The sequence below is a fragment of the Ursus arctos genome, unplaced genomic scaffold (assembly GCF_023065955.2).
Source record: "Ursus arctos isolate Adak ecotype North America unplaced genomic scaffold, UrsArc2.0 scaffold_16, whole genome shotgun sequence".
Lineage (NCBI taxonomy): Eukaryota > Metazoa > Chordata > Mammalia > Carnivora > Ursidae > Ursus > Ursus arctos.
In genome coordinates, this window is record NW_026622830.1 from 15,562,328 (window position 1) to 15,576,856 (window position 14,529).

A 14,529-nucleotide genomic window follows, 5' to 3' on the forward strand; every position below is an offset into this window, starting at 1 on the left:
TCCAGAGAAGTGAAATGGCTTGCTTTTTCAAATCATTCTGACGGGAGCAGGAGAGGAAATGGTTTATCCCAGCGGATGAAATAAAGAAGAGATGAGGAACATCGCTCCCGACAAGCTCTTGGACAGTTACTACGCTGAGCCTGCCATTGCAGAGTTAGTGCGAGGTACACTCTGGCCTTCCCTGGTGGGATGCTTTGCTTTTAACTGCTGTTATTTTATTTCACTGGTAATAAATATTGCACTAAAATAATAATGACACCTCACGTTTCTATACCACTTAATATTTTGCAAAGCACTTTAAGATACTTTATTTCATCTTCACAATGACCCAGGTATCAGATCAGTATCATTCCCACTTACGAGTGAAAATGACTCAGAGAAGTTCAGAATCTTTTTAAGTCATGTGGCTAGTTGGTAACAGAGCTGCAATTCAATCTCTGGTCTCCAAACCCCAAGTTCAGCAGGGAGCTCAGGTATGAAATCACAGGGAGAAAGAGGAACTACAGACAAGCCAATGAATAACAGCTCTTCCTGCCCCTTAGGAAAAAAAAATTGTAGTCTAGGAGTAATATTCTATGCCACCTCAGAGAGAAACTGCTCATTTACTGGAATAGAGCTGCTGACTATGGGAAGGAAATCCCATGCTCCTGGGTCTGCCCACCCACATCCTACCCAACCTTCAATGCCACTAGACCTCTAAAGCCCGGGGGACAGAGGATGTATCTCTTTTGTCTCTATGGGCTCAGGGCCCAGGCCTGGGTGTGACACAGACTAGAAGCCACTAAGTTTCTACCTCTAGTAGTTTCAAATCCGTCTACCTCTTCCATCAACCCCGCCCCCCAATGGTCCTACCCAACACCAATCCTCTCTCCCCATGACAACTGCGACTGCCCCTCAACCCATCCCCCACACAGCAAATACCACCCACAAAGGCCTACTGACTAATTATCATCAGGCCCCTAATTCTCGGAACCCTAACCTCCACCTCTTTCTCAGTTCCTGTCCCCTCTATGCTTCAGCCACGCTGGCATCCCTTCAGTTTCTCCAACATTCCACATGCTTTCCTGCCTTGGGCCCTTGCACTCGTGTACCTGTCCCTACCTGGATTATTCTTTTCCACAACACCCTTCTTCCCCACCTCCTGCCTTAGCTCTTGGCCTAATGGACACCTCATCTCAGTTTAAACACTGCCTCTTCAAACAAGCTTGCCCTGACCACATTCCTGTTTATTCACTTCATAACACCACTATACATCTTTGGCTGTGAACAACCACGAGAAGAAAGATCATGCTTGTTTTATGAAATATTGTCCACCTATCACCTTGCTCAGTGCCTGGCAGATAATGAGGTGCTCAATGAATATTAGGTGAAACTGTATTGAACTGAAGGCTTGACTCAAATGCTACTGTCCCTCTTTCCTCAGGCTTTGCACGGCAGTCCTCTCTTGGGGCACATAATGACATGTGTGAGAATTACGAGTTTTTCCTATCAGACTACAAGCTACTTAGAAATCTAATTTACCTTGGTATTCCCACAGCGCCTTGCATAATGCCTAAACACAAGGGTTCTTCTGAACAGTGGATGAATTCCTGCACGCGCACAGGAAGGTGCAAAGGCGGGCTGCAGCCTCTCACCAACCACGGACGACGGCTTCTCCTACGTAGGGGACTTCAGCACAAGGCATGGGCACCCTTGAGATAGGCAGAGACTCTGCCCAGAAAATTAGAAGTGAAATCTGAAAAGCAGTGGTGGCGTGTGGGTGAGAGGACAGGACAAGCATGTACTGCTAAAGGGGAGTTTCTTATGCTGGCAGAAACCTTCTGGTGCCAAACTGGAATGTGTGTAAGAGATGTAACAAAGTTCACCTCTGACCTAGCCATGCCTTTTTAAAAAATCAGAGACGTGAAGCCACTGGGTGATGATTTAAGTGTTTTTCTGTACTGTCTAGCTTTCCTTCCTTAGAACATGTTTTAATTTCGTAATCTGGGGGAAAAAAACACACACAATAAATGTTATAAAAACAAACCAGCAGAAAATCCAGTGGTGAACTGCAGAATCACCCGTCCTTATGTCTCCTTATTAAACTTGGGATTGTAGATTCAGGACCCTCCAGGGTGGGGCCCCTGCAATTTGTTTGGAAGAGTTCCTGTCTCTCATCTGAAGCCCTGGGCAGGAAGGTGCCAGGAGTGAAAGCTTCAGCAGGGCGCAGCTCTCATTTCCCCCTAAGCAAAGCTCTGAGAATCAGGAATGGTGGGGAAGTGTGGGGGTCATCAACCAGCTCAAGACCAGGACCCCCACCCACTAGATGCTAACCCACTGCAACTGTTCATTCACCTGCCTGTCTTTCCTGATGCACAGAGAACTTCACAAGGCCACAGGCTGCCTCCTCATAGTCCTGTTCCTCCACTCTCCTGCTTGGGACTGGTCCGCCTTCAGTGTAATTTACTGAATGGCAGAGACCACACCTATAAAGTTCTAAGCATAATGACTGACCTAGGTCCCTGGGACATAATAAGAACACATCAGCTACCGAGACTTCATTTCTATAGTGCCCCAAAGGTCCTTCATTCATTTTGGAAAAGCCAGTAATTTCTTGGAAGATTAAAGAGACTTCCTTTAAATGAAGTCAGGAAGTGCTGGCCTCCTCCAGTAAGAGCAAATGCATTTTAATCTGCAGTTCAGAATCACTCAGCATTGCAGCTGATTGCAGCTTCCGAAGGAACCACTCTTTGAAGGAGCGGTGCTCAAAGTTTTCATAAGGCCTTTCTGAAAGATTTCCAGGAGGTAGTGAGCTCAGCCTTGGGTCATGATTAATGACTTGTTTCCAAGAATTTTAGATTTTCCATGTCTGTCTCCACTTAGGAATCACTTCTGGTCCCTTGTGAAAGCACTCAGCAGAGTTAATTGGGTGAACTCAGCTTCTTGTCACACTCAGAAAATAACACCTGCCACCAGTTTCTTTCTTCAGTGGCTGGGCCGGCAGCTTCGAGTCCCAGGAGAACAGCACCCACTTCTGTTTTTGGTCTGAGCATCTGACTGAGCGATAGGAACCGGTGCTAAGACTTGTCTGAAAGAGCCAGCATGGCAGCTCCAGGGGGTTTCAACACTGATTAAGGCAGAGATGACCTCACGTCCCTCATACAAAGGCCATCCTATGACTGAAGGGGCCAGGGCCTATATACACTGGCTAACATTCTCTTTCTGGAAACCATAAAGTAGCCAATCCCAAGCATGTATTTTTGTGCCAACTAGGTGCACAACAAGCTTTATCCTGTTTTATCCTCGTGGTACCCCTGGAGGTAGGTATAACTGCGACCCCCACTTTACAGAAGAGAAGCAGGCTCTATGAGGTAACCTGTCCGAGATGTCTCCACTAGGAGGAGACCCTCTTCAACTTCTCACTGAACTCCACACAGTCTGAAGTGACAGGGACTGTGGACACCCACCAGCCCAGGGGTTGCAAATGTAAACGCCCACGGGGCAGGCATGAGACTAGAAGTGGTGACAGATGGGTAAGCAAATGGCACAGACAGTAATAAACTGGAGAACATACCTGCTAAAGACATTCAAATTCAAACAAAAATAAAAACCAAAACCAGGTACCTTCCGTTCAGAATATCACCTCCCCACCACCATCTTAGAAGAGGGACAGCCCTTTTTTTTTTTTTTTTAAAGATTTTATTTATTTATTTGACAGAGAGACAGCCAGTGAGAGAGGGAACACAGCAGGGGGAGTGTGAGAGGAAGAAGCAGGCTCCTAGCAGAGGAGCCTGATGTGGGGCTCGATCCCGGAACGCCGGGATCACGCCCTGAGCCGAAGGCAGACGCTTAACGACTGCGCCCCCCAGGCGCCCCCCCCCACTTTTTTTTTTTTAAAGTAGGCGCCACGCATAGCATGTAGCCCAATGCAGGGCTTGAACTCAGGACCCTGAGATCAAGACCTGAGCTGAGATCAAGAGTCGAACGCTTAACCGACTGAGCCACCCAGGCGCCCCGGGACCATTTTTTTAATTAGCCGAAGTCTGGAGATCTTGAGGAGCTGGGCTGAGGCAGACACAGACGCGGAGGCCCACTGCCCATGACCATGGCTGGTTCCATGGCAGCCACGGTCCACTTTCAAAGGGCTGAGCTGCTGGAGAAGAGCAAAACTCTCAGATACGCCAAGGGGCTTTGAGAACCCTCCTGGTAACCATGATCTTAAGTCAAACAGTTTTTAGATAACGCATCTCCCTGAGGGCTGGAGTCTCTAATAGCCTTCAAGATAAAAATCCCTTACACTGCCAAGACCTGGAACCCCAGCAACTCAAAAACCCAAGATTTGACAACATCCTCTGCTTTCCTTTGCACTCTGGCTCCAGCCATGCTGTCCTGAAGTAGCAGAGGCTGTGTCTAGGTGAAATGAAGGTGGAAGGGCAGCAGAGACAGACTGACCCTTCCTTCTCTCTCTCTTTTGTGCCTAGTGAGGGACTAGGATGGTGGGCTCTATGTTAAAAGTGAGTATGCTAGGTCTCCCCAGGACCTGTGCGCCAGGCTTTCTACCAGGTAATGGGGTTATGGTAATGGGGGAGACAGACTCACAAGAGGGCACACGTGGTCTAGGCGAGACACAGTGAATGAAGTTCTGCCAGTAATTATGTAAGCACAGTTCAGGTGAACACGAGGAAGGCGTTCAGGATAATACAGGAGCACACCGCGGAGATTAACCCTCAGTCAGTGGAGTTAGGGAACAATGACCCTGACCACCTCAGGTTATGTAAAAGGCTGAGCACAAGGTGGGGTTGAGCACTTAAGAGACACTCGACAGTGTCATTTATCCTCCCTCCCTATTATGCCTGCGCGCACACACCACGCTGAGACTTCCTTCGGGAACACCAAACCTTACAAAACTATAAAAACTCAGAAGTAACTTAACTGTTGCCTGTTTTATGTCCTCTTTTAATTGTCCTTCTAGGTGCTGGGTTTTAGCCACTCTGGGATACTGAAAACCAAGAGTACTTTGCTCCTCAGGCCCTAAGCATTCTCCTCAAAAGCAAAAGATATATGAACGGCTCATTTCAAGCTGAATTCCGAAATACTGGGATCATCTAGTTTTGTTCCCTGATTTAGGTACAAGGAAACTGAGGCCCATGGCTCATGGCCACAAAGTTTCCTTGGGTGGCCCTTTGTTTCTTAAAGCCGAAGTCTTTCCCCTTTAACCGCAATTTTCCAACTTTTTCCACCTGCTAGTAGGGGAGGTGGGTCGCACGCAGCAGCTGCAAGCCATGTACCTCAAACCACGGGAGAACCGTCAGCTCAGGCGCCCACTGCTGAGGGGCCTGGGGCAACAAGGCCCCCCTCTTCCCCTCCGCACAGAATGGCTCGCCTGGTTTAAAATCCTGGGCAAGACCACAACAAATAAAATGCCGAAGTGCTTACTTACATGTTTGTTCTGTTTACTTCCTAGACATCAACAGCAAATTTTAAAAAGGAAGCAATAAAAAGACCACAAAGCCAAAGTTAAAGTCTTCCGACGCTTCTTTCCATCTTGGGAATCGGCCCAGCTGCTGCGGCAGTGGGGTACATGTGATAAGCTAACTTCAGTAACCCGATCATTTCTGTATCTTAAGTTTAGAATACCAGTCTTGTATTTGTGAGGGGAAGATTACAGGGAACTGTCACTTCCAGAGACATTTCTCTCTAGAGCGTTTACAACTGTTTGTACCACCTTTGTAATCAGAGAAAAAACTAAAGGTTTTACAGACCCCAAAGTCTAAGGAAGGACTTACCTCTTCACCTATCTTTAGGGCAAGGAGCTGCTTTTAAAGCCCTAGCCGATCTGTCAGTGTTCTTGGGGTAAAAAAGTCAAACAGCGTTTGAATGGAGCCCATCTGTGAAACTTGAGTTCAGACTCTAGCCCCAGGCAGTTTCAGACAAAGCCATAATTTTCACAGCAATAGTATATCATAATATAAAAATAGACGCTTTGTGACCGACAGGCTGTAAAGCAAGCCAAGCTCTCCAGAGAGCTCTGCCTCCAAGCCCTGCTCTCCCCGGGGGGGGGGGGGGGGGGGGTTGGGGGGGGTGGCGGTGGAGAATAAAGTTCTACTTACAAGAGCAAAGAGTTCTCCGAAGTCCAGGGCTCCTCGGTTACAAGCGAAGGGAGAATTTAAGAAACCAGGATTCAAAACACCTCCCTTTTGAGGGTTAGCGAGATTAGCAGACCAGGCCAGCGGTGCAGTCTGGATTCTTTCTTGCCCGCTCTCCCTCTCCGCGTCTCTAAATGAAATGCACTTTGAGGTTTTAGTGGGTGTTTCCCACGTCTCGGGCCAAGTAAGTCCCCATTTGTTGTAACCCAATGCTCAGCCTGATGATGTCAGCCACTCAGCTCCCTTGCTCAGTTTCCACCTCTCTGTCCACGGAGGAGATCCATTTCCTCTGGACAATGAGCTGGGGGGCTGTAACTTCATCCCAGGCCGTCACGTTTGCCTAACATCCTTCCTTCAATTTTCAACAGTGCAGCCTTAGTGACAAAAGGCTTCCTATCCACTCACTGGGCCAGGACTCCTGGCGAAAGTCCCTCTGTCTTGTAGTCACTGCTGACTGAGAGCGATCTAGTTTGCTCTACTGTATTTTAATTCACGTCGGTGGTGTGTAATACCCTCGTTAGGGTGGAGACTGGCGTCCCCACTCCACCCCACCCTCATTTCCTCCTGCTCAGTTTTCCAAGTTGTTCGATTTCTCCAAGTTTCCTAGGTGCATGCTGGGCACAGCGTATGCTTGTCCCTCACTTAGGGGAGACGACACGTGCCCAAGTGCAAGGCTCAGAAAGAGCACTGGTCTGCTGCCTGGAGAACTCGGTTCTGGTCTCCATCACACTCCTAACTGAACAGACGGCCTCAAGCAAGTCACCTCTCTCCCTCGACCTCAGTTTCTTCATCAATAAAATGATGGTTTTGGGGTCCTCCCCTTCTGAAATTCAGTGACTGAGGAGCTTATCAACAAATGCAACATAAAGAATTTTACTACAAGCTGGCTGACTACATGCTTGAGAGAGGGAAGAACGCTTGACAGGTCAGAGGCCAACGCCCACGATGCCAGGCTCAGCCTGGTTCCTTCGACCCCCCTCTGTAGGGAAGCTGAACTGTTTCTCTGGGAGAAAACCCCAAAGAATTCACTGAACAAGGCCTGGGGGACATGGAAAGAGGCAGCATAGGCTACTAGATAAGATAAAGAAGCATGAGAACTGTCCTTAGGGATTAATGTGGAACAGCAGTGATTAGAGGAGACCATAATCTCTTGCATTTGTAGAGAGCTTGTGGGGGAAGACAACGAAACCTCCATACTTCTGTGTACAGAGGGAAGCAGTGTGCCACGCGTATTGCTTACAAACATCAATTCGGGAACCAGAGATATGGATCTGAGTCCTGTGTGACTTCACTTCTCTGAACTTTTTTTTAACTGTAAAATGGGGTAATAGGGCCTCCCTTGTAGGACTGTGAGAACTGAAGAACACACGCAAGGGAACGGAAAGTGTCTGCACATACTAAGTGTTGATAGATGGTAGCTTCGTTGTCGTACATAATCTCATCTGATTCTCATTCTAGGAGAATTAGTACCCAGGGGCTGAATTATTAGTCTGCTCTTCCTGGGTAGGAAAATGAAACACAGAGAAGTTAAGTGACATGCCCAAGGTCACACAGCTCAAGATTAAAGGGCCAGATTTGGAAACTGAGTCTTTAACTCCTACTTAGGCCAGCACACGTGCCACACACATGCCAATGCTCTTTCTAAATGGGATCATTTCTACTTAGAAAAATGAGCCAAACTTATTGAAACAAACGGGGAAAGGGTGGGTTCAGCCAGGCCAGGGGGGAGGAGAGGTAGTCAATCTACTGCCTAAAGGAAACACTACAGGCCCCTAGGTAAGAGGGGGTACTTACTTGCTTTGCTACCCAAATACCATGTGACCTGAAGGAAATCTGGGCTTTAGTTGTCCCTCCCTCCAAAAGGCAGATCTGCTTTGTCTTAAACCTTTTAGATGGGAAGTTGGGATTGGAGTTCTTTTGGGAAAGAAGAAGCTATTTATACGTAGGCGCAAGGCTGTGGGAGGAGTTTGTGACTTAATAAAAACTTTAATTCTCAGAAATCTTTGATGCTGTAATCAGGAAGGACCAAGCAAACAGACTATATGTTAGGACGGAGTTGGCCAATCTGAAGGCTTTCCCACAGGCTGGGGTGGGGCTGTAGTGGAACGAAAAGAACTCCAGCCTGTTAACTCTGGAACCTCTCACCCGCTCAGAGAGACCTGGGTTTCCTTCCCATCCCAGGGCCTTCCAGCAGTGGATGACCTTGGGTAAGTTAACTTCTGTGTAAAGTGAGAATAATGGCACTTACCCTACAAGGTTCTTGTCTGGATTAAGTGCCTGACACATACTACAAGTTCAAAAATATTGAAAAAAAAACCTTGCAAAAATAAGCTGCGATATCCTAAAGTAAAGCATTATATATCCTAAAGCATTATTTTCTAATTCTGACTCAGTGTCACCATCCTCTACCCTGAGGATGACATAACAGTGAATGAATAAAGAATGTCAGGAAGCCAGAAGAAGGACCCATTATTTCTCAAGAACGTCAGGATGAATAAGGAACAAAAAAGCCCACCGAGAACTGTCAGGCGTGTTCTCAGTAGCAACACTCAGCTTGGGAGGGACTGGAGGTGGCGGCAGGGGCCGTTATCTGGCTGTGCCTTTATTCTAGAAGTCCAAGTGGACATCAGGAAATGAGCTGGGCCCTGGACAGGTCAGTTTGCCAAAATCATTCTCAGTGCTTTGAGATCACGTTTTGTTATTTGCACAAAAATAATAGTAAGGAGCCCTTTCATAAAAACAAAGATACTGTTTTCTTGGACCACATATATTTTTTAACACTTGCCTGTGATGCTGGATAACTGTCCATCTGTGACAGAACCCGTGAAGAGAGGACAACGCCAGGCACTCCTGCCTTCTGACTGACGACGGCAGATACGCTCTGTGGACTGGGGCCACGCTCTGGGCTGAGTGCTCTCTATACACCACCTTCCATTATCCTTACAACTACCAGGTGCAGGAGGCATAATACCCCCTTCACCTCACAGCTGCGGAGACGGAAGCTGCTGAGGCTGACCAACCTGCGCCAGGCTCACCGGAATAAGTGACAGAGCCTGGGCTCCTCGCCAGGGCTGCCGGGACCAGGCCTGTACTCTGAGTCCCTTCCTCTACTGCCTTCCAGAGGGTTTCCCCGCAGTTCGTCACAGCCAGCAGTATCAGCTCCATCCGAGGATAAAGGAAACTCCGGCTGCTTCTGAGCACAGAGCTGGTCTGAAGGGCTCAGACAGCCCCTCTGCCACAAAGCTGCCCTTAATTCCCACCCCGCACCTCCAGTCTGGAAGGGGCCTCTCCCTCTGAATTTCCTTAGGACTTTATCTGTTCCTCTCTCAAGAAACTTACCTTTTCTCCTCTCTGAGGCATATTTATTTCTGGGCAGCTCTTAGTATTCTGCTGCTAGAATTTGAGCTTCTTATGGAAAAGCTCTGTGTTTAATTTACAAGCATTTTGTACATAATGCTGCTTGTGTTCCCTCTCTCGCTGGCTGTCTCTCTGTCAAATAAATAAATAAACTCTTAAAAAAAAAGAAAAAGAAAAAAAAGCATACAAGGAGAAGTACAATAGGAAATAATCTAAGAAACCATGAGGAAATTTTCCCAGAGTCGAAAGTTGTATCTTTAAGATTTTATTTATTTGAGAGAGAGAGAGAGAGAGGGAGAGAACATGAGCAGGGTGGAGGGGGAGAGGGAGAGGGAGAAGCAGACTCCCCGCTGAGCAGGGAGTCCAACGTGGGACTTGATCCCAGGACTCTGGGATCATTTTCTGAGCTGAAGGCAGATGCTTAACTGACTGAGCCACCCAGGCATCTTTAAACTGAAAAGTTTATTAAGTGCTGAGGAGAAGCAAAGAGTCTATCATGCCTACATGTAGTCTCCTAATCTTTCAGAATTCAAAAGGAAAAAATCCTACATGTTTCTAGAGAGAACTGTTTCAAATGAAAAGAATCAGACTGGTATCAGACTTCTTCTGAGCAATGCTGGCTGCCCGAAGCCAACAGAGCGATGCGTTCAAAGGTAAACGTTCTGAAGGAAAATGACGTGGAACCTAGAATTTATCCTTAGCTAGGAAAAATAAAGCCATTTTTGAGACATCTGAGGACTTAGAACTGTTTCTCTCTTGTGCACTCTTTTCTCAGTAAACTCCTGGAGAATATGCTTCACCTAAATGAGGGTTTAAAATATAAAGTAGGATTCGAAAGCAGGGATCTAACAAGAGAGAGGGAAGGAATGCCACGGATGAAGACGAGGGTAGCTCCGGACCTCAGTGGACCTGCAGACGAAGAGAGCGCCAGTCTCACCAGAGTAGGAGGCTGGGAGGCTCCAGGGAAACAGAGCGGAGGGACTCCCAGACAGGTTTGTGGAAGACCGTACTGAGAGTCTATGGAAAGCATGGGAAGCTTCTGCAGTAAGAAACAAGTAAAACTGAGCATATTAAAGAAGCTGTTATTAGTCCAGGAAAAGTCATAGAGAGAGGGAAAATAACCAGAAAGTTACTGGCTCAGCAGTAAACAATATTTATCATGCCATGATGCTATAAAACACTGAATACTGATTTAACCAAAAAGCTGTGATATTTGGAGAAAAAAGTAAAGGAGAAGTGTGAAGGGGGGGCTCTGGTGCTTGCAAAAAAACTAAAGCCTCATGTGCCATCCTAGGAGGTCAATAGGTAACAGCTAAAATTGATAAACAAAAAGCAGTACGGTAGTGTGCGGTCCTTGTTTGCATCTGATTTGAATAAAAAAATACTTATGGGGCGCCTGGGTGGCACAGCGGTTAAGCGTCTGCCTTCGGCTCAGGGCGTGATCCCGGCGTTATGGGATCGAGCCCCGCATCAGGCTCCTCCGCTATGAGCCTGCTTCTTCCTCTCCCACTCCCCCTGCTTGTGTTCCCTCTCTCGCTGGCTGTCTCTGTCTCTGTCAAATAAATAAATAAAATCTTAAAAAAAAAATACGTAGAAGTTAATCTCTGTGAGTAATAAGGGATTATTTTATGTGTAATAATGGTAGTGTAGGTATGTTTTTAAAAAAGCAGTCCTTGTTCTCTTAGAGATACATGCTAAAGTAGCTACCGATGAAATGACATGATGTGTAAACTTATTCCAAAATTATCCAGTAGCAGGGGGAAAAGTGGCTACAGGCATAGATGAAACAAGACAGGTCATGATTCTTGAAGCTGGGTAATGGGTGGTACATAACGACTCATATTATTCTAATATTGTACATGCTTGAAAATTTCCATAATAAGAAAATGTTCAGAGACAGAGAGAGCTGTATAAGCATATTATTTGGATATATGGAAGTACTAGAACAAAGAGCCAGCAAGATCAAACGTGTATGCTCTTGGAGCCAGGGCAGGAGGCAGGGGAGAGAGAGGTGGGGGCAGGAGACAGCTGTTTTCAGTGCAAGTTTATAATATTTGACCTTAAAAAGAATAAAGAAAACTATGTGCATGTGCCATTCTGACAAAAACAAATTTTTTTAAAAAGATTTATTTATTTTAGAGAGACACAGAGAGAGAGTGGGGGGGGGAGGGGCAGGGAGAGAGAGGGAGAGGATCTCCAGCAGATCCCCCACTGAGCTCAGAGCCTATGAGGGACTTGATCCCACCACTGAGATCATGACCTGAGATGAAATCAAGAGTCAGACACTTAACTCACTAACTCACCCAGGCGCCCCAAAACACAATTAATTTAATTTTTTAAAAAAGATTTTATTTGTGAGAGAGAGAGAGAGAGCACAAGCAGGGGGAAGGGCAGAGGGATAAGTAGACTTCCAACTGAGCACAGAGTCTGACATGGGGCTCAATCCCAGGACCCCAAGATCACAATCTCAGCCGAAGTCAGACACTTAACCGACTGAGCCACCCAGGCGCTCCAACACAACTAATTTTAAAAAAGAAATGGAGGGGGGGGGGCACCTGGCTGCCTCGGTCAGTGCAGCATGCGACTCTTGATCTTGGCGTTGTGAGTTCGAGCCCCATGTTGGGCACAGAGATTACTTAAAAAAAAAAAAAAAAGAAATGGAAGGAACCACTGGAAAGGCTGAAAGCAGATGTTACCTCGGGTGAGGGGGTAAGCAGGAAACGGATGCCTTTCTGGACTTGCAGATGTTTTTTTTAAATGATATTCATGTATTACCATGATTTTTAGAAAATGTCTATTTTTATTAGTTATTGCCGTCAGCCTTTAGCTGGGCCTTTTGCTAATCTTGACATCTACAAACTGAATCTGTTTCTCCAGGTAAAGAACCCTGAATAGCCCAGAGTGAGTACCTCCACATTTAATGTAATAATAATTATGACTGCAGTTTAATAATTATCTACCATTTGTCAATGCTTTCTATATGTTATTTCTAACCTTTATAACACTCTTGCAAGGCCGATATCACATTAGCATTTTACGGATGGGAAGGTTAAGGTGGAGACACACATCAGCTGTGTGCTTGAGGTTACACAGTAGAAAGCCAGGCTTGTGAGCCTCTTTCCACTGCCCCAGCTCTGGCAAGTCCACTAGTCTGGGATAGTCCACAAAGTACTTTTACATCCATTCTGTCATCCAATGGATGGAAGTGGGAGAGACAGAATTATGTATACTTGACAGATGAGGAACTAAAGCTAAAAAAGAGCTAGGTAACTTGCCCAAGCGCCCAGGTCTCCTGATCCTTAATTCAGTACTTCGGTCCCATCCCCCTCATCTGTCCCCTCCACAACAAAGTGCTGTTACTCAGAACCTCCTCACAGGCATCTGACAGAAGAGTCACTGTAAATGAATGCAGCTGAAGCAGGAATTTTAAAAAAAGAGCCTTATTTTTTCCAAATGAAATATAGTAATAAACCATGGAATGTCCTTAGTTGCTCTAATGTCAGCATTTTACTCGAGTCCTCAAAGGGGTTGTGAAAATGTCAGCAGCCTGTCTTGCTGGCAGAGAGAGATCAGCGGCTGGCAGGGGCAGCCTGTGGCAGGTCTGACAACCGGTGCCACTCTTCTCTGCTCCAAAAGAAAGGAATGAGCCAGGCATGCTTCGGCCCTGGAAAAAAGTGTCTACGTCTCCTAAATCTACTTAAGTGAGTGGCCATGTGGCCCCGGGGCTTTTGATGGTTGTCAGGAACCTGAGATTAGTGCTACTCCAGGGCAGGGCGAGTTCATAAAGCTGTAGACCGGCTGGGTCCCGGTGGGAGCCCGAAGTGGGGCACTGAAGGGCCTGAATGTCTGCCCTCTGGTCATCTCTAACCCTGGGAAGCTGATGGCCCTGCCTGGCAAAGAAGCAGACTAAGAGTTGGGCCCAAGTGCCATGAGCTTGGCTAGAGAGGCTGTTCCCTGGCTGCTTTGGTATCTGAACAATGGCCAAGCAGCAGCTAGGGGGAAGAAGCTGTTTACTCTAGTTCAAACTATTTATAGTACCAGCAATCTGCACATATTTGGATGACAAATCTCTGGGTTTCAAGTGAGCGGTGCTTTGCTCCTGGACAATTTCATCAAACTCACTCCCTCCCCACGCCGCCCCCGGACCCCTTGCTCACACGTGTTGCCCTCGGGATGTTTTATTTAAGTTGCTGGGTTTAAAAAAATCAAGATCATAAAAAGAAATCACATTTTAAGAACAAGCGACTTTTAATCCATTTGCCTATGAGCTTAAACTACATAGTATCATTTTCTTTAAGGCTTGAATCAGAGATTAAATTCTAATACATGTGTATTCTATAAAAAATACAACTGAAATTAAAACGGTATCTGAATGAGCTTTGTAATTTCACATGTACTCCATCATCGTAATGATGCCGAGCCCCACTCAAGACCTGCAAAAAGAATGTGTCTTATGACAGTTTTAGGACGATAAAAGGCTTTACAGAATAGATCCACAAACAATATGTAAGCATATAGACATGACCGGCAAACGCCGCAGCTGCAGTGACAGTGCTCACAGTGCCCCTGCCCCCAGCGCATGCCACACAGGAGAGGGGTTTGACTGGAACAAAAAGATGTGCAGAGCCTTCTGCACAGTTTTAAGTCACAGAAGGTGATTATGCCCTTGCCAACACATTTGTTTGGTAAAACCAGCCTACCTCTAAAAGCTGCCTTGTTTTTACAGCAAAGGCGATGCTGATCAGTCACCTCCCCTGAGCCAGGCACTGCCTGATTCCTAAGGGGAAATGCGGCTGTTAATCAACATGTATGCCCCTGACGTGCTGGCCACCCCTGGTCCCACCACACAGCGCGGGCAGGAACCGGCGCAGAGAAACAGGGCGCCGAGCGAGAAGAAAGGGTTAGAGTACAGGGGATGATGCAGGACAATTAAGAGATTCCTCCAAGGGACTAACTTGTTTTCTTATTTTTGGCCCCTGCTAACGAGGCGCTTTAGAAGGCAAACGGAGAGGTCTCCAAGATAATCTTTAGATTAGCCCCACTTTTT

General features: G+C 46.6%; 1 protein-coding gene across 11 annotated transcripts in view; it reads right to left on the reverse strand.

Moving 5' to 3' along the window:
- PKIG (cAMP-dependent protein kinase inhibitor gamma) overlaps nt 1–14,529 on the reverse strand; it is a 94,498-nt gene that overhangs the window by 26,238 nt on the left and 53,731 nt on the right. For 6 of the 11 annotated variants that reach the window (XR_008959354.1, XR_008959353.1, XR_008959352.1 and 3 more), the window contains one exon: nt 6,090–6,255. The exons of 3 other annotated variants lie outside the window; for them this stretch is intronic. The gene's annotated coding sequence lies outside the window, so the exon portion shown is untranslated. Of the gene's footprint in view, nt 1–5,419; nt 5,520–5,765; nt 5,894–6,089; nt 6,256–14,529 lie in introns of those variants that run through there. 2 more of the 11 variants (XM_044385849.3, XM_044385850.3) reach the window with 2 other exon arrangements.